Below are 19426 nucleotides of genomic sequence, written 5' to 3'. Positions count from 1 at the left end.
AGTCAAGCCTTCAGATGATTGGCATCTTAACTGCAATCTCATGAGAGACCCTGAGTCAGAAACACTAAGTTAAGATGCTACTGAATTCTTGACCCCTAAAAACTGTAGGATATAATTATTTTATCTTGTTGGTTCTAAGTCACTGTTTGGAACAGTTTTTTTCCAAATGAAGCAATTGATAACTAATTAACAATAGACAAAAGATTTTAGTGTGTACTTCTCCGAAGAAGATCTATGAATGGCTAATAAGTACATGAAAAATACTTTACATCTTTGGTCATTAAAGAATTGCATATTAAAACCATAATGTGACACCTCTACAAACCCACCAAAATGGCTGTAAAAAATAATGACAATACCAAGTATTGGTGAATATGTGGCTAAATTGGAAGCCTCAGATGGGAATAGAAAATGGAAAAACAATTTCTTTAAAGATTAAACATAACATCATACAGTCCAACAATTTCACTCTTAGATATCTATCCTAGAAAAATGAAAACATATTTCCACACAAATACTTATGTTTGTTCATTATAGCATTATTTCTATGCAAATACTTATGTTTGTTTTTTATAGCATTATTGATGATACCCTTAAACTAGAAACAAACTAATTGTCCATCAACTGGTGAATGGATAAACAAAATATAGTATATACATTAACAAAAAATGAAATAGCTACACAAAATATTTTTCAGCAATAAAAAGAATCACACTACTGATACACACTACAGCATAGGAGCATCAGAAACATGGGAACAAGACTGTGGAATAAAATGTGTTGACAAGATTAGGAGCTAGTGTTTGTAGTTGGGAGTATGTAGAGTGAGGAGCAGATCTGGAATTGCAGACTAGGTTTGTCTATATCCTAGGCCATGTGGAGAACTAATAATACAATCTTTAGCCCTGACCTTTTCTTTGCACTTCAGACTTAAAATATCTGTTTGCAAGACATCACTTAGATGGTCCCAAACACATTAAACTAAACATGCTCTAAATTGGTTTCTGCTCCTTCCCAATATTCTCTTTCTCAGTTGATGACTACACCATCTGTACTGTTGCTCAAGAAAAAAATAACTGTTCTTTATGCTTCTATATTTGCATCTCAATATCTAATCAATCAACAAGTTTTAACAGTATATTTCACTTCCTAAATTTTCTAACCCTTCTGTTTCTTTACCGCTCTACTACCACTGTTTTAGATCAGAGACTTTTTTTTACCTGGTCTACTGAAATAACCTGTGAGGTAGTTTCCTTGTTTATAGTCATGGCTCCTCCAAATAAATCATCAACCCAGTTTTCAGTGATCAGCTTGAAATTCAAACCTAAGTATGTCATTCCCTTCTATTGCTTTCCATTACCCAAAAGACATAGTTTAAGTTAGTCGCCCAGACTTTCCATTTTCTATCATGCCTATCAAAATTTGTCCTCTACTACCGCTTCTGCCTGTCTTACCAATCCTTATCATTTCTTACCTCATCTTACCTCTATGCTTTTCTCAGTCTTTCCATATCCACCTATCTCTACTCATAAGGCCCCACGCAGTAACTCGAGGGAGCTCTTTCTGAACTCCATCTCCTTTGAACTAGAATAGATGGTCTTGTTACCACGTTGGACATTTCATTATCATTGTTTGTTCCATGTTGCATCATAATAAAGAGTTTATTTGTCTTCCTCTCTCTCTAGATTGTGGAGTCCCTGAAAATAGGGTTGATGTCTTTCTCGAGTTTATAATCCATTAGTCTACCACTATATCTGTCATATAGGACAAACATAAAACATACTTATGAACTGAAAGGAATGAACGGATAAAAATAGGCAATTGCTGGCAATGTGGAGAATGATTTGGAGCAGGGGAAAGCTTGAGGAAATGGCATCAGCTTAGAAATGATCCAGGTGAGAATTAATGAATCTTTAATTTTTAAAAAATTTTAACAATTGGAGAAACAAAACATGTTCTATGAAATTTTAAAAGTTGATTCGTTTTTAGTGATTTTTAATTTGACAAGAAAAGAATCAACAGTACATACTTTAAAGTAGGTTTAATACTACAGTAACTAGTAAATATGGTTCTGAAGCATGATACTGTGCTTTATACAGGGCTCAGCATGTCAGATCATCTCCATCTCAAGTGCCAAATATCACTGGTTAGTAGTGGCTACATAGAATGCTGTGTTGAGAAAAATTTCAAAATCAGAAATGAGTTCTGTAGAAAAGAGTTCCATGATCAATTTTTAATGTCTGTCATGGATACAAGAAGGTAGTGTGACTAGATCAGGTTAGATAATTTCCCAAAGTCATTGGTCCTTGTCCTATTTAACACTTATATGAATGACTTGAGGACATAAAGTACATATTTGCTTAAATTGCAGATAACAAGAGTAGGAGGAATATAAATATATTAGGCACCAATCACATAAAAATAGATTAATAGCTGGCAGCATTGCTATAATAAAACAAAATGAAACTAGAATAAATGTAGAATCTTCCACTTGGGTTAGAAAGACCAGTTGTATAATTTCTGAATTATGTAGAAATGTGGCTTTACATAATCATGAAAATACTTAAGAATTTGATTAAACAGCAAACTATAGAAATAAATAGTGTGACAAGGCAAAAAGTAAGTAACCTGACTAAAGGATATAATAGTTCTGGTTCATTCTGCAATGATCCACTCTTACTGGAAATTTGTACTTAAATTTTGGCATTTACTTTAAAGGGAACTTTTTGAGAGGAAACATAAAACCATATTTTATTGAAAAGTTGAATGAACTCAAGTGAAAAATAGAGCATGGCCATGTGGAAGATGGACTTATCCTAGTTCTGAATTCTAGAACAAAACTGGAAGCATGGATAGAAAAAAAGAAAAGGAGGCTGGGGTTTAATTCTAAGTATTAGAGGAATCTGAAAATAGAATTGTCTCTCCTGAAATAGTTTATCATTGGAGGTGCTCATTATAGACTAGAGAGACACTTGCCGGGAACCCATTATATTACTGATTTCTATCCAGAACTAATACTAAGATCTACCTCTAACATTGGATGATTGAATTTTTCATGTGTACAATTATATTATAGAGCATTATTGGATGAGATACTGGTGATTTATCTCTGGTCTTCGTTTTACCTCGATGAAAGCGATCCTTTTAAATATGAATTAGTTTAACATTTCTCTATTCAATGCCCTCCCCTGCATTCCTATTTTATTCAGAAAAAAAAAAATCCAAACACTTTCAATGCCTACAAGACCCTACACCTTCTGGTCTTTATCTCTCTAATTTCATCTACTTTTTCTGCTCAATCTCTTCCTCATCTCACATGGAACTGCCACTCTGACTTCTGGTCTATTTCTCAAATATGCCAGACACCCTTACCACAGAGCTTTGGTTTGTCCTGAGATTTGTTGACATTTTAAAAAAAAATGGAATTTTTACTTGAAATTTTAGATTTGGGAGTTTTCCTGAAATGTTGGAAAATCTGACACTGAGGCGCATCCCTACCTGGCAACATCAGCAAAAGCTGCACGTCCTTTAAATAGAACATAAGTGTTCACCACAGGTCTCAGCCCAGCAAAGTGACCTTTGTATTATGTCTGACTTAGATCCTACAAGCATTTGTATTTGAGATCCCAATGTCTTACATGATACCAGTGCATTATTGGTACTTGTCAAATATTAGTGTACATAAGTTATCTGGAGAACTTCTTAGGACCAAAACTACTGTGCCAACTCCAGATATTCTGATTAAAGAGGTCTGGATTGGGGTCCCAGAATTTGCATTTCTAACGAGGTCCCAAATGATACTTATGCTGTGGTTTGAGAACCAAAATTGAAGAGGTACTTTGTTATAAAATTTTTATTTATTGTAACATTTCTTCATGGGAATGTTTAGTTTTAAAATCAATAATTAGGAACTGGTGTTTATATCTGTATATCTAGATAGCTAAATCCAGGTTGTTATTGGGTTTTTTGTACACAAATGGTAAAAATGAAGCTGCTTAGTTCCTTTACATCATCAGGCCAAGAATTTGTGTTCTTCTTACTTCCTCTAGAGCGCTTCAATTGCTCTCTGACTTTTAAACCTGAGTTACGGTTTCATGAGTTGGTTCTTCAGAATGAACTAAACAGTCATTAGCATTTCAATAGCAACTTCCATCCAAGTTATTTTGAATGTGCCATCTGGTACCAAATATTAATAACTTCATAGTAACAGAAAAACTAAAACTGGTGACTGGGAAGTGATAATCATTATCAAATAGTACTTATGGAACACATGAGGCCTGTATTTTAGACAAAGCTGAGACTAGTGTTGAGACTCTCTGTAAACAAGGAGAGCTAGTGGCACATCTGAGCTATGGAGGGTTGTGGTTACACTATCTTCATAATATTTCCAAGGTTACAAAACAAGCAGAGTAAAAATTAAAAATTCCTCCCTCCTCCACTGCTCCCATTTCCTGAATTTGAATCTATGGGCAACAACTATTAATGATGAAATGATAGACCTTCAGACTTTCACATGAACCCTACACCATGAATTGCAGCGGGTACTTTGATGGCATTTGGGCTTATAAAAACATGAAAAGACCTGGAGACAGCAGATGTGGGCTTCTTGCCTTGCTCAGGGTCTGATTTGCTCAGCTGAACCTATCTTGCTTTCCTCATGCAGCTTAGAACCAAATGAATAATTAAACTCGTCAGCTAAGTACTGAACTTCAGCAAGTGAATATCTCCTATGAACTGTGAGAGAATTTAGTTGAAGTGGGTATTTCATGCAAATCCTTTATTTTATGGAGCCCAGAGGTTTCTACAAACCCTATAAATATTTCTTTTTGAGTGAATAGTATATTCCAGTAGGTAGGGGGTTGCCTTAATAACCTTAGTGGTGTGACTTCAGACTGGTCTCAGGGGCCCACTCAGCCTCTAAGACCTTAAGCTCCTGAGGGGTTCCTTGGACAACAGTTCTACCTCTAGATATGGAATGGACATTGACTGCTGTATAGGTTATGATATCAAGGTAAAAAGGGATAACAGTTACCTACGTGGTCTGATTTATTTTTTTAAGATTGCTAGAAAGAACCCTGCTTACAAGTATCAATTCCACTGCATTGTGTAAAATGTATCCTTAAAATGTATTCTTTTCATTTGAAATCATTGCTTTTTTTCAGAAATCCCCAGTTAAAATTTAGATCTCTTCGGGACCTAACATGAATTTGCCATTAGTCACGAGCAAGTTAGAGAAGACTGACACAAGAGGGAAGAAGGTGAAAAATATATTTATTTGACAGAGATCTGAACTTGGAGACTGGGAAAAGCCTAGTTGTTGTGTTATGAGAGTAAGCATATAGGATGCTGAGATGGCACTAAACACAAGTGTTCCTACTTTGTGGTATGACTTCCAAACAACTTTGGCACATAGTAGCAATAGCATCTTGATTGACTTATCAGTGTGTAGATGAAAGAATGAAATAGTTTAGTTTGTGTATGAGGACTTCAAACCCAGTGAGATGAATCAGATTTCCCAATAAAGTTGAAGTGTAATCAAGTTGCCTATTGTTGGGGGGTAAATAGTAGCCCCTTCAAATGGTGCCATATAGGAGGGTCATAAATCAGCTATTTTGTTTAAGGAGCACATGATCTGAGTTAAAGAAAATATTAAACAAGTCATTATTCTGGGTTAATATTGATAAAACAGAATAGGAAAAGTAACTGATAGGTTATGCAGAGAGGCATATGTGTGTATAAGATTATTTTAGATGCCAGGTATAACTAAGGGAAAACATAATCGAAGCCAAAATGGTGATTTATAATAATGAACAGGGGTAATAAGTTTGCCTCATTTTTCACCATGTTCTGGGCTGTCCTTCAAAATGAAAATCATATATTTTACAGATGTCTCATGATAAAATGTATTTAAACATGGTTTACTTCATCTTGTAAAAAATTCTTAAAAATTAGAATCTATTTTCCAGAGTTTTCTGGATACTTCCTAGTTCTAAAATCTTATATTATTTTTCAAAGTAGATGCTCTGTGTTAGTAGATCATTCTTTTCACTGACCTGATTTCCCTATATTTATTCCTGATCTCAATAATTTTTCATGTTTTTCTCACTTCTAGGAGATATTTCCCCTAATCTTAACATATTCAAATCCTGCTCATCATTCAGTACAAAGTCCAGCTTCTATTTCCTCCATAAATTCTCCTTGCTTCCTCTAAAACTATATTTAGAATTTTAAGCAGGGATAGACTATCTTTTTTACAGGGCCAGATGGTAAATATTTTAGACTTGTGACCATAGTCTCTGTTGTAATTACTCAATCTGCTGTTGTAGTGCAAAGGGTGCCATAGATAATATTTTAAAGAAGGATCATAACTTTATTTCAATAAAGCTTTATCCATAGACACTAAAATTTAGGGTGGAAGCAACACTGGCTCCATGGGCAAGTGATTTGTGTAATTGTGCAGGTTCCTGCATTTAGAAGGATTCCATGTTTTGCTGCTCTTATTTTGAAGTTTTGCTTTGCTGTTGTCATCTTTAAGTTCTTAATGTTTTCTGAACAAGAAGCCCCACATTCTTATTTTGTGGTGGATGCTACAGATTATGTAGCTGATCCTTGAGATCACACATTCTATTAAATGTCAAGACTCACTATAAAGATATAGGAATTAAACTTCACTTTTAGTGCAGGATTTGATAAATAGTTGAGTTTCACAATATTGAGAGCAAAATAGAATTCAGAAACAGACTCATATGAACCTTTGATTTGTAGTAAAGATGGTGCTACAAGGTGGTAGAGAAAGGCTGTAAGACAGAGCTAGAACACATGGGTATACATTTGGAAAAAACATGAAATTGGATCTCTTACTCACACTCAGAAGTTAATTAAGAAGATAGTAGACCTAAATGTGAAAGGCAAAACCAAAAATATTTTAGGGGACCACATAGAATACTATCTTCTTCTCCTCAGGCTGTTAAAGGTTTCTTATAAAACATACACATGCACAATAACTATAAAGGAACAGATTGATAAATATTACCACAATAAAATTATGATTTTCTCTTCAAAAGCTGGAAAGAGCAAAAACAGAGAGGTAGAGAGAGTTGAAGAAAAGGAAGCAAGGGGTCAAAACAAAACAAAACAAAACAAGAATTGATAAATATAAGGGGCAACTAAACTCATATATATTGCTGGTGGGGATCAAAACTGATATGGCCACTTTAGGAAAAGTTGGTATTATTCTGTGAACTTGAAGACATTCATTCCTAAGATCCAGCAGTTCTATTCCTAGATTCTTCCTGAAAGTACTGAATACTTGTGTGCCCCAGGATACATAACAAGAATGTTCTTAGCAGAGTTTATAAAAGAGCAGAACTCAAAAGAATTAGAATGTTCATTACTGGAAGAATAAATTGTGGTATATTTTATAATACGTAAATTATATATTATATAATGAAATATATATTTTGTATGAAACATGTATAAGGAAATATTTTATTATACATATTTTAGGATAATAAAATAGGATATAACTATGAAAAGGAATGAACTATGACTACCTGCAACATGAATGACACTGAAGACAATGCTAGGCAAGAGAAGTCAGACACAAAAGTATACAAACTGATTATTTCAAATTATACAAAGTTCAAAAATTGACAAAATTAAACTATACTTCTTATGGAAGCATAATTGAGTACTGAAACTATAAAAGAAAGTTTAGGTAACCATTAGAACTGGGCAGCAGTTACTTCTCATTGTATAGAAAGGGGTATACTTGGAAAGGAACATGTAAAATACTGGAGAGCTGGAAATATTTTGTTTCTTGGATTGAGTGTGCTGATGTCACTGTGTATATGTAATACAATTTCTCAGCTATGTGTTATGTAACTCACAGTCTAAAAAGATTTAAACACTTACTGTAATAAATTTTTGCCTATCAAGAATGCTTAGAAAATAACAATACATAAATTCAGCTACACTTTATATACTGAAAATTCTCTATTTACAAACTTTTTAAATTAGAAACTTTCCTATATATGGACACAACTGTGTATGTGTAAAACAATTTCTCGGTTATGTGCTATGTAACTGACAGTCTAAAAATTTTAAACACTTACTGTAATAAGTTTTTGTCTATAAGGAATGCTTAGAAAATACAATGCACAAGTTCAGCTGGTTGTGATACACTTTACATACAGAAAATCCTCTATTTACAAAGAGATAACATAGCTGGGTATATGGGTGATCTGTAGTGACATTAAATTTGGCTGCTGGGTTCCAAACTATACATCTGTAGGTACCACCCTAAACTTTAGGACTTTGTACTTTTAAACTTTCTTTCCCCCCAACCTCACACTATTGACCTCTGATTATTTCTTTTTTTTTTTTTTTTTTGAGTTGGAGTCTCACTCTGTCGCCCAGACTGGAGTGCAGTGGCCGCTCCCAGCCACCGCAGCCTCGACCTGCTGGGCTCCGGCAATCCTTCTGCCTCAGCCTTCCAAGTAGTGGGAACTACAGGCGCGCGCTACCACGCCCGGCTAAACCTCTGATTATGTCATAGCTCACTTATCAAGATGATGGTATCATATTCCTTTCCAAGAACATATTGCTAAGTATATCATTTAGCAATAGCTCATCTCTATATATTTTGTGATCAGTAATCAAATATTTATTGAATTCCAAATATTATGTTGCTAAAACCCAAGATGAAAAATACCTGTTTTTATTGATCTTACATTCTACTGATAGAAAGATAACAAATAGTTAAGGAATATTATGAAGAAAATTATAGCAAGGTAAACAAAGATGTATTTACAATTTAAATAGAGAAGTCCTCATTGAGATAGTGATATTTTAGCAAAGATTAGAAGTAGATGATCTGAGAGAATACTGTGAGAAAAGAATTTCAGGCAGATAGACAGCAATGCAAAGGTTCGAAGTGAAGTGCATTCTTTGTAAATATGAGGAGCTCTGAAGAGATAACACATTAGGAATAATGGAAAAAAGAGAAAGATATAGATCAAATCAGAGAGGTAATGGCAGAGGATAGATACTGTGTAGACAATTTGAGGCCATTACCCTTTTCAGCATAAATGTGCATGGCCCATCAATTATATTCAAATGTTATTTAAACTAAATATGAAATCTAACCATTGAGGACTATTCCAGTTGTGTATTCCAGCATCACACACCAAGGTACCAAAACTTAGTACCTTAAAAGAGTAGCAATTGTTTATTTTACCCATGAATCTGAAGTTTTGGTAGGCTCAGAAGGAATACGTGGGACTGCTCAAATGGGGCTAGAGATCCACATCTAAGATCATTCACTTACGTGGCTGGCAAGTTGATGCTAGCTATTCGTTCTTCTGGATGTAGGCTTCTCCATGAGACACCTTGGGTTTCCTCACAGCATGTTTTCAAGAGCAAATATCCCAAGAAAATCAGGTAGTGGAAGCTGTCAGTTTTTTAAGTTCTTTACCTGAAAACTAGTATAATGTCACTTATGGGTCAAATAGTTAGAGATCCCAAGAGGAGGAGTATATACTGCCTTTATCAATAGGTGGCATGTCAAAGAAATTTATTGTTATATTTTAATACAGTCATGTGAGCAGAAGCAAATATCAAAACTAAGAATTGGAGTCATGCATTTGATGCCTGGGTGATGACACAAATCTGTTTGTTTTTGTAGAGACAAGGTCTCACTATGTTGTCCAGATTGGTCTCGAACTACTTGCGCTCAGGCAATCCTTTTGCCTTAGCTTCCCAAAGTGCAGGGATTACAGACCTGAATGACACAAATTTAATAAAGAGATATCTGACAGAGTTGCTGGAAATACCATAATCTGTAGTTTTTTTCTTTTCTCTGAAATAAGAAAAAAAATCATTGTTTGAATGAGCATGCTTTAGCTGCAGTGGGTTTGGTCATCAGGTATGTTGGAATTTCCATTACAAAAGTGGGGAAGAAAAGGGAGATAGAGGTATCTGCAAAGATCACAGCCTGGGAGAAATTATCCAATTTGTTTCTTTGTCTTGATGGACAAAGTAGAGGATGGATTTATTTCATTTTCTAGGTATATGACACACCATTAGTATAGTGATAATTTGAAGAAATGCATATAAATTTTCAGGTAATCCGAGAAGGCCCTTGAACATTTGGATGCATCCGAGAAAAACAATATTGAGGCTTTAGACTTTTGGATAAATTGTTTGAACATAATCTAACTTCAGGAAAAGCAAGTACAAAACTCCTCAAGTTTAAAGGACCCTTCCTATTTATATGTCTAAAATTTACAACTGCAAAATTATACCATAACAATAAGAATGATTGTACACTCAAAATGACCAGGAGCTGCAAAGTAAGTAAATAAATAAATAATTTCCTGTTTTTAAAATGCCTTTATATGCTTCCAATGTATGAAATTGCTCAAATTTGCTTAATCCACACATCGGGTAAAATGTAGACAATTAAGGCTTGCGAGTCATATTTCTGATATTGGAGTGGCTTATAAAATTTTTAAGATGTCTTCAGGAATAGAACTGATTGTGATTGATTCTGAAGTCTGTTTGATCTTTAGTTCATTTTACCAGGGGAAAGGAGTGAAAAGGGAGGGAATTATCTTCCCCTGATTTCCAGGCACTGGACTGAGTGCTTTAGATATGTTATCTCACTTATCCCTCAAACAAACCTCTGTGGCAGGTATTAACCCTGTTTTTGTAACGAAGTGGAGTCTCAGAGAAACAAAGTAACTTGCCCAAAGTGACACAAAGTAATTTTCACAGATGGGATTTGAACTCATGGCTGTTGGCTGCAAAGCCCTTGTTCTTTCCAACATATTAAACTACCTTTGGAATCAGAACTGTCTTCAGCAAGAACTTGAGAACTTGGCATTGTTCAATTAAATATTAAAGGAAGAATTGTGAGGTTTTAAAAATGTTGTTCATCACCAGGTTCGGTGGCTCAGTCTGTAATCCCGCGCTTTGGGAGGCCAAGGTGAGTGAATTGCCTGAGCCCATGGGTTCGAGACCCACCTGGGCAAGACCTCATCTCTACAATAAATCAAAAAAAAATTATCTGGGTGTGGTAGTGTGTGCCTGTAGTTCCAGCTACTTGGAAGGCTGAGGCAGAAGGATCGCCGGAGCCCAGCAGGTTTAGGCTGCAGTGGCCGGGAGCGTGCCACTGCACTCCAGCCTGGGCAACAGAGTGAGACTCCAACTCAAAAAAACAAAAAACCCAAAATGTTGTTCATTGAATACAGTCACGTATCAATTAACAACAAGGGCACATTCTGAGAAATGCATCGTTAGATCATTCTGTCATTGTATGTGAACATCATAGAGTGTACTTACACAAATCTAGACGGTATAACCTACTATACACCTAGGCAATATAGTATAGCCTGTTGCTTCTAGGCTATAAAGCTGTCCACCTGTTACTGTACTGAATACTGTAAGCAATTGTAACACAATGCAACACATTTGTGAATCACAAGAGAAAATGTACAGTAAAAATTCTGTGTTAGGATCTTATGGGACTACCACTGTTGTATATGTGGTCTTTCCTTGACTGATATGTGGGCTTGGTCATCAGGTATTTTGGAATTTCCACTACAAAAGTGGGGAAGAAAAGGAAGATAGGAGAGGAATCTGCAAAGATCACAGCCTAGGAGAAATTATTCAATTTCTTTCTTTCTTTTTTTCCTTTATTTTATTGTAAAGATGTAGAGTACAAGTTAGGATTAGGTACCTAAGTGGCCTATGTGCAGGTGATGTTTGGGCCTCCAATTGGTCCTCACTTCCCCTGGTTTAGGATCCTGTACCCTTAGTGATGTTAGGTGCCCCCATTGCACCCCCCACAGTGTCGCACTATTGCCAATCGCTCTCTTGTAGTATTGTGATAAATGTTCAGGACCCACTTATGAGTGAGAACATGTAGTGTTCAGTTATTTATTTCTGTGATAGATCACTGAGTATAATGGACTCTAAATCCATCCAAGTTGCTTCAAAGTCCATAATTTTGCCCTTCTTTATGGTTGCTACTACTTCATTGTGTGTATGTACCACATTTTCTTTGTCCAGTTCACTTTCCTTGGACAGTAGGGTTGGTTCCATGTTTTTGTTACTGTGGATAGTGCTGCAATAAACATGTGAGTGCAAGTATCTTTTTTGTAGAATGATTTGAGTTCCTCCAGGAGTAGGGATTGCTGGGTCGTATGGAAGGTCAATTTCTAGTTCTTTAAAAATTGCAGCTGGGCACAGTGGCTCACACTTCTAATTCCATCACTTCAGGAGACTGAGAGGATTACCTGAGCAGAGGGGTTCAAGACCAACCTGGGCAAGTTGGCAAGACCTCGTCTCTACAATAAATTAAAAAAATTAGCTGGGTGTGGTGGCACTAGCCTGCTGTTCCAACTAGATGGAAGGCTGAGGCGGAAGGATCACCAGAGCAGGTCAAGGCTGCAGTGGCCGTAAGTGTGCCACTGAACTCCAACCTCAGCAACAGAGTGAGACTCCGATTCACATTTAAAAAAAATTGTCACACTGTTTTCCATAGAGGTTGAACTAGTTTGTACTCCCACCAACAGTGTAGTGCTAGTCTTTGGGAGAGGAATCCAATGGTCCACTATAGTTTCCAAAGGAACCTGAGGTATTGTGGGCTGGTATCATCCATTATCCATCTAGAAAGAAACTGAGGCAGTGACTGTGCTCAATCATATGGGAACAGTGTTAATGTTTTGTTGTTGTCAGTGATTGGGAGAGGGGATTAGGTCATTGGATAGGGTCAAGGGACCAAGTCTAGCATTTCTTACTCTGACAAAAGAGGCAGGGACCCAAAGATTCAAGTACATGGTCTGGAGTTTAGGGCTAAATGATACTTCTGGAAGGAAACTGCAATGGTGAAAAGGAAACAAGGCAGAAGCCTAGGCATAAAAACGGGGGAACATAGCAGCCTCAGGAAAAGATTGTTATATGACAGATACACGAGTGCTTATTACTCAATTCAGGCTCATCAGATACTGTAAAATTCATTCCAGACTATATTGGCTATGAGCCTGAGTTCTAAGAATACGCTGCCTCCCATGCTTTGGCTTAATGTAAAGTTTAAGACATAACATCCTGTATTATTGATGACGGTAGAAAAAGTAGCAACTGATTGGACAGAACAGTATTATTAACTTTCATCCAATCACTTATTTATTCATTAAACAAACAATTATTTAGAGTTCTTATGTGTATAGATACAGTGAATTTCATTATTACATATGCTAAAATTTAGATAAGTAAATACTACAAATATTATTGTTTGCACAAGCCCTGCATTACTTTAGTTGATCTAATACATTTTTGTGATCAAAAAACAAGAATACAATTAGCAAGTGCCTATTTTGTACTACTTCCTTCACCTGATCAATAAATCCTATCCTTTGTGATCATTTTATCACCAACACTTTCTTATCTCTCTCATATATTTTTAGTCTCTCCTTTTACATTCTTTTTTTCCTTAGCATAAAAGGATGTTAAATTGTTTATGAAACAAAACCAGAATCATCCTTTGACTCCTATCAAACATTAAAATAGTGCCTAGTATGTTCAGAAGACAATTCTAAATGTTTTATATACAGTAACTCATAACATCCTTATGAAATAGATAATAATATGTACACATTTTATGGATAAGGACACTGAGGCACAAAAAGGTTAAATGAATTGTGATAGATCACACAGGCAGGAAGAAGTTGAGCAGCAGCAGTCTAAACCGAAGCAATCTTGCTCTAGAGTCTGTGCTTTTTCTACCATGTCATTCCCCTCTCCTGAAATTCTGTTTACATTTTTTTGGTCACGTTCCATGAAAATGTTGTCCATGCCATCAGAATTTACTTCCTGCCTATCTTCAATTCAATCCATGCACTTCCCCAGATGTATTTGGGCCCTGCTGACTTCTAGGTCTTCAGGTGTTTGCTCAATGGAGAGGATCCACATTCATGCTGTCTCCTCACCTCTTGGCTGTTGTGCACTCCCCATAGGATAAGGGCTGTGCTTTGGCATGGCCGAGATCACACTTGCCCAGGAAGGAATCACACCTGTTTCACAAATGTCTGAGCTAACTTGATCTACAAAGGCTGTGGCTCTTTTCCCCTGTCAGGGCTCAGATGCAGCGCTATGCACCACAGCTTGGGAGTCAGGAGGAATTAAGCACTCCTTCAGATATACTTTGACCAATGCGAGACAGTGGGTGTGGTGAGGGCTGTTAGAAATCCAGCAGACAGATTTCTCTTTCTTTTTTCCCCCGTCGTTCCACATTGTGGGTAGCTCCAAATGGTCAATCCAGACACCAAGTAGCGGGCTATATTTTCTCATGAATCTGTAGTCCGCTCAAAATGCACCTCTTCATATTTACTTTCCCCCTTGTCTGCTTTTTGCTCCTTTCCTCTCTTCTCTCTTGCTGCATTGGGATTGTACCTTCCAAGGTAGCATTAGCCTTAGGGGTCATTAAGACTCAGCAATTGAATACTTGTATACCTAACCCTAAATTGTACCCCACAATTTTAAAATAAAAATTAAAAGAAGAAAAATAAAAGACTCAGCAATGTCTGCAATCGTTTATTCCATTGTATCAGCTTATATGTCCACTTCTCTATGCAAATTATTTTCACCAAGATTATCAGCTATCTCCTCATCACTGAATTGAATGGATCTTTTTTGATACTTATTTTATTTTAACTTTTCATTGCACTTAACCCTTTTACCATTTCTTCCAAGTGCTTCATGATAGGTTCTCCTGTTTCTTTTCTCACCTAGCCAATGCTGTCTTTTATATTATTCATGTACTCTATTTCAGTGGTCCCCAACCCTTTTGTCATCAGGGACTGCTTTTATGGAAGATAATTTTTCCATGGACCAGGGGCAGGAGGAGAATGTTTTCTAGATGATTCAAGTGCATAACATTTATTGTGCACTTTATTTCTATTATTATTACATTGTAATATATAATGAAATCATTTGCAACTCACCATTTAAAAAAAAAGAGGACAACCTCCTCAGGTCCTCTCTCACTGTGGGAGTTTTTCTGTCTTCTCAATAAATCTTGCTTTATAAAAAAAAAGAAAAAAAAGGGCATGAATGGAGGTGGTAAATAAAATAATGGGTGGGTCACACATGGACTAAAATAAGTTTCGGATTCTGAATTAAGATCTGCCACCAGATGCAGCTGTACAATTGAAATACATCAAACTTGCCATTCAATGACAGGGTTTTGATATGAGTCTTCAAGTAATTGATTTATTATGGTCTCTATATAGTCAAAACTTACAGCTAATATTAATCTGTATTTGCAGTCACTCCCCAATGCTAGCATCACTGCCTCAGCCCCATCTCAGATCATCAGGCATTAGATTCTCATAAGGAGTGTGCAACCTAGATCCCTCACATGTGCAGTTCACAATAAGGTTTGAACTTCTATGAGAATCTAATGCTGTTACTGATATGACAGGAGGTGGAACTCAGGCAGTAATGCAAGCAATGTGGAGTGACTGTAAATACAGATGAAGCTTCTCTGGCTTATCCACTGCACACCTCTTGCTGTGTGGCCCAGCCCCTAAAAGACCACAGGGTTGGGGACTCCTGCTCTATTTCCTTAGCACATTATAAGTATTGGATTTATGCAGGATTCTTTTTTGGGGGGCTCTTTTATTTTTCTACCCCTCCTTAGTTATTTTATATATTCTGTATATATATAAAATAACCTGTATATTGATAGAGTCCAAATCCATGTATAACAGACCTTTCTCCTGAATTTCAGAACCTGAATTTCTATCCATGCTTAAATATCCTATAAATACATTGTATTTGTCGTGTCAAAATCAAACTTATACCCTTTAGTCTACATCTGTGTTGGATATCTTTCATTTATGTTTGAAGATCTACATTTTTCCCTTTAACCACTTTGTTTTGTTCTCTGGGAAATGGATCTGAATGGACTACCACAGTGGGCTTCCTTACTTTCCAGTTTCTGGTTGAACCCAGCCATTTGACAAGTAGATGTGGGGCATTCTCCCTGAAAGGTCCACATGAGCTAACTGCAACCCTTGATAAAAGGTTACAGCTGTTGTTAGTCAGCTGTCTCTGTACAGATATCTTGAACTCTTTTCATCAATGTGATATAGATTCCATCACATTATATTTTAATTATTGCTTTTTCTGTCTCTCTCATGAAACTTTTGTGGACAGAGATCTCATCTTATTCATTTTCCTATCTTAAATCACTATCTTGGTTTCTTACAGATATTAGTATATGTTCAGTATGTGTTTATGGATTAAATGTGTGCTTAAATCTATGTCAAGTGGGAACACAGCGTAATATTTTCCCCTATCCCCCCAAAATTGATGGCTCATTTGGGCACCTAAGACTAACATATGGAAATGAATGATTAATTATTGAGTTAATAAAAAGTCAATTTTTTCAACACTTCAAGAAACTGACTTCTAAGGTTGTAGAGCCTTCTATGTTATCAGATATCAGCAGGAATTTATAAACTAAGAAAAATAAATACTAGATATTGGGCTTAGTCTCCAAATCAGCTTGCAAATAAGCTGAATACAACCAAAACTCAAAATAAGTCTCCAAAAAAAGAAATAGCAACAACAGCAAAAAAACAACAAAACAAAACATGATCAACTTGTTCTCTTTTCAGTGCCTGCATTGGTACTTAAAAATAAGTGAAATTGACATTCTTTGGTATTCATTCCAAGCAAAGAGATGACTGGCTATTTCCAAGGTTGACTTAAATGTCACTCAGAATTCTTTCTGCAGGCATTGAACTAGCCTGACCTACGGCTTTGGTTTTAAAAGATTATGGAAATTGGGGGTGTGAGGCTGTTTGTGTGTGTATGTGTGTGTTTGGCGCTGAGCAAAGGAAAATTGCAAACTTAATTCCATAACTATCAAGATTAAAAGTAGAAATCTCACCAAGGCAGATAGTGTTTGTGTTTTAATTTTGTGTTTTAGCTGCAAATCATCTTGTCATTTAAAAGCCAATTAACATTATCCCTGTGATATAGCTTCGACACATATTGTTTTCCACAAAGTACCAAAGAATGGTTCTCATCAATATAGTTGGAGAGCGCTGATTTTAGGAAATAATAACTCCTCCACAAAGCTGTCATTGATACATTCATTAGGATAAGTGAGTATGTCACACACACAGTATCTTTCTATTTTAATCATACAATTCTGTGCTTCTAAACCCATTAGAGTTTCCTACTTAGAAATGCTGTTTGTGATAGCCTATTAGTGAGGTAAGATATATAAATAAACTGAAAATAAATGAATGAACACTCATTTTATTAATTTTTGATGCAGCATAGAGTACAACATGAACAAACATTTGTATTAATATGTGTGAAAGGTCAACCATGTTCTTGTCTGCCTTAGACTTCTTCCAACTTTTCCAGCTACAGACTGCGGACCTAGTTCTGGTTCACTAGAATGCTTTCTACATGCCTGTGTATATACCTTCTGGCTATATACACAGCACAGCACACGCACACATCACTTTTATACTGGATGATCTCACAAATATGATTTCCAAAAGACCTTAGTCCCCCATTAGTATCTTTTGTCATAGTGATTGGCAGAGGTCATTAGTGCGTATTTTGGTCTTCTGGATTTTATGATCATTAAGATTAAAGTCAGGGAAACTGAGATGAGGGTAATTATTAGTACTTGGAGCATAATGAATCAGAATATAGGTATAAAATTTTTTTTCTTCCGGGTGTTCTGGGGCTTATTGGGGGCCGGGAGGCCCTAGAAGAAGGTGTTGGGCCTCTTGATGGTGAAGCCGGTTTGTGCTGGCGACGCAGAACATGATGGGGCAAAGGGAACTTGATCTTGAAGTCGTGGAACTGCTTGAGCGCCGGCCGGTGCATTTCCTTGCTGCAATCTCCTCTACCTTCATGATTTGGGTAGAGTGATTTGGATAGATTGGGTATGGCTAGAGCGGTGCCGGGCACCCATGTCTTGGTAGCACTGGGTGACGGCGGGGACTTCTCGAACACCTGCCCGCAGTAGAAGATCTCCCCCTAGGACTACTTCATCTTCTACTGGGACACCAAGTACCAGAAGCGGGACTTGGTGACCACATGGTTGGGGGAGAAGATGTGCAGGCGGTACAGTGGGGGCGTGTGGCACTTGCATCGTCCTACCGCCTTGTACTCCCTCGATGTGCCCGAGGCCTTTATGGCGCCCCTCTCTGCGCTCGCTACCACACGCAAAAAGGCTAAAAATGCTTTTTAAATGATTTTAAACTTGTGTACTTTAAAGAGTAGATTTTATGTAGAATTAGATGCTTTGTGTAAACAAGATAATGTAATTTTTGCATTTTTTGGATTTAGACAAAAATATGTATTCCAGAGCATTTTATGGTAGGGTTTAACCATTCATTTATTGTACAAATACATTGAATATACCTATTATGCAGGTGTTATAAACTAGATGTTTGTGCCTCTTCCAGATTCAAATGTTGAAATCTAATCCCCAATGTGGTGGTATTTGGAGGTTGGACCTGTGGGAGATAATTAAGTTATGAGAGTGGAGTCCTCATGAATGAGATTAGTGCCCTTGTTAGCAAAGACCAAGGAGATAGCTTGTTTCCCCCGCCCTCCACCCATGTGCAGATATAAGGAGAAGCTGGCAGTCTGCAACCTGGAAGAGGGCCCTTACTAGAGCTTGGGCATATTGGCACCCTGATCTCAAACCTCCAACCTCCAGAACTGTGAGAGATACATTTCTGTTGTTTATAAGTCATCCAGTCTATGGTATTTGTTATTGTAGTCCAAAACAATGGTGCATAGGCATAGGTGCTGGAGAAGCAATAATCAAAAAGACAGATTTGGTTTCTTTACTCATAAAACTGATATGCCAATTGAAATATAATCACAGAGCTAGGCAATTAATTAATGTACAGATCTTCTGCTGAGGAAAATGGCACAGCACAAAAAGAAATGTATGACAAAATGACAGAATGCAGGAGTGTTGTAGGCAGAGGAACATAATAAGGTACGTATAGGCATTGTTGAACATTGAGAAACACAAAAAGTAAACTGAAATTGCAATGATGAATTTTGGAATTTATTGTGGAGAACACCAAATTAGTGTTGAAAATGCCCAAAGTCTGTAGACTTACGTAGTTTTTCGGCATTTGTCACAATAAGAATTTTTGTTCTTGAGTGATGGGAGGGGTCAATAATAGCTTAAAAGTTATTTGTGGTATGAGTTCAGCATCTTTTTTTTTTTTTTTAATGGACGAGTCTGCATAATAACAGTTTGCCTTTTTTTTTATATTATCAATATTTTTTATTTTGATATTGTGGGGTACAGTTGAGGGTTAGGTATACAAATATGCTTCATTCAGGCTCCGTTGTTGATAACAGGTGT

General features: G+C 36.5%; 1 pseudogene; it reads right to left on the bottom strand.

Moving 5' to 3' along the window:
- Positions 1–17797: 17797 nt before the first annotated feature.
- On the bottom strand, positions 17798–18187 carry LOC110596305 (annotated as a pseudogene).
- Between the last annotated feature and the right edge of the window lie 1239 nt (positions 18188–19426).

Source organism: Carlito syrichta, unplaced genomic scaffold (assembly GCF_000164805.1).
Source record: "Carlito syrichta isolate Samal-C Ts95f unplaced genomic scaffold, Tarsius_syrichta-2.0.1 Scaffold308232, whole genome shotgun sequence".
NCBI classification, from domain to species: domain Eukaryota; kingdom Metazoa; phylum Chordata; class Mammalia; order Primates; family Tarsiidae; genus Carlito; species Carlito syrichta.
Note: the sequence above shows the minus strand (reverse complement) of the source record. Positions and strands in the feature narration are given on the sequence as shown.